The following is a 1,986-nucleotide window of genomic DNA, read 5'->3' as shown; positions in this document are numbered from 1 at the left end:
TTGTTAATTTTTAATTTATATATTGTGTTAAAAAATATATATCAAATACACAAACCAATCACGAAAACATGTGTTTCATAATAAGAAAAAGACTCGTATAGTTACACGCCCAGTCCCACTAAAACATCTTATTGTTTCTCCAACTGCACTTTTCAATATAGAGATTAATTAGAATATTAAATTCATAATGTATGTAGACATCATTATTGATCCTTAGAAATCTTTGAATGGCTAAATAATTCCTAGAATAGTATAGGATGTAAAGTAAAAGTGCTAATATATAAATAAAATATATTATCAACTAATAATATTATTTTTTATATACCGTCAAGCCTCATTATAACGATTATTTATTATATTGATATTTCACTATGACGATATGATTTTCTCTAGAATCAATGTTTCATTTTATATTTTGCTTTTCTGTCATAACATTCTACCTATAACAACAATACCATTCATTATAGTAGTATAATCTTGGTAAAATTACTCATTTATAACAGTCATACTCAAATATTATGTAAGAAATATATACATATAAAATAAAATATTAAAATATTTATAGTAATCATAATTATTGACATGCACATAGCAAATTTCAATTACAAATAACTGAAATGAAAAAAAAAATATTTAAATGGAGTCCATTAGTTATGGACATAACTTCACGAGGAAAGATTACTGATGTTTGCTTCTTTTTTTACATTTATACTCTTTCTAATTTTGCGTGCATTTGTTTATAACAACTAAATGAGACGACATGACCATATAATCACAAGCAAATTAATTCCTTCTCCAATTTTATCCCTAACTAGTATACGTACCTGCGCGTTGCGCGGACATTTAAAATATAATAATTTTATAATTAAAAACAACTAATAAGAAATATTATTCACTTAGTGTTATATTTAAATAATACTCCCTCAGTTCCATATTAGTTGATCATCTTACTAAAATAGTTGTTCCATATTAGTTGTCCATTTGCTAAATTAAGAAAGAATTAATTAAATTTTTTGTATACTACCTTTGCAAATAATTCTATTTGAATGTGTTCACATTTATTTGTAAAATTTCCAAGAAATTTTTTACGGGGTGAATTAATTATAAACTTATCTTATTTTTATGATTTCTTACTATGCATGTTAAAAAAGGAAAATGATTAACTAATATGGGATGGGGAGTAATAATAGAAATCATTTAGCTTATTTATTTAAGCTTATAAATTAATGTTATTAGTGTGCCATTTAATTTTATAATAATTAAATATAATTTCTATAGTTATATCAGCTACGCTTTTTAATTTTATAATATATTGTGTTGAAATTTTTCTAAGAATAATATTACTTTATGATTATTTTATCTTGATCAGACATCAACTACTTCAAATATTTTTATGTGTTTGTTCTTCATTCTTCTTATGCCGTTTGAATTGTTTTCTATGTTAACAATTAACTAATTCTAACTTTTCACATAAAATATTTACTATGATAAGATTAATTGACATGTAGATATATTTAACATATGTTTTATTCTAAATATTCTTTGCTATTTATAATTGAAAAAATGATTTAAAGGTAAAACTAATCTTAGTTAGTACAAACACTATATAAAATCGGTTTTGTCAATGTGTTTATTAGATATTTTAAATTTTAATTTGAACTTATATTAAAATAGATATGAATTTTCTAAAGAAGATAATGGAACTTCATAATAGACTAAAATAACGGAGAAATAAAATAGTAATTATACATTACATCATATGATGTCATAGCCGTATACAATTATTAATTCAAAATTAAACTAAACAAAATCACATATAAAAAGTATTATTAATTTTCGCATTGTATATAAGTATTACTTCATCAACTAATGTTTTAAAATGGGCTATTTATTTTATTAACTAATCTACTTTATATTTTTCTTCTGGAAAATTTGACAAAGGAAAAGTATAACGTATTCTCTAATTAACTGTAATTACATATCTTT

Source organism: Solanum tuberosum, unplaced genomic scaffold (assembly GCF_000226075.1).
Source record: "Solanum tuberosum cultivar DM 1-3 516 R44 unplaced genomic scaffold, SolTub_3.0 scf00125, whole genome shotgun sequence".
NCBI lineage: Eukaryota > Viridiplantae > Streptophyta > Magnoliopsida > Solanales > Solanaceae > Solanum > Solanum tuberosum.
Note: the sequence above shows the minus strand (reverse complement) of the source record.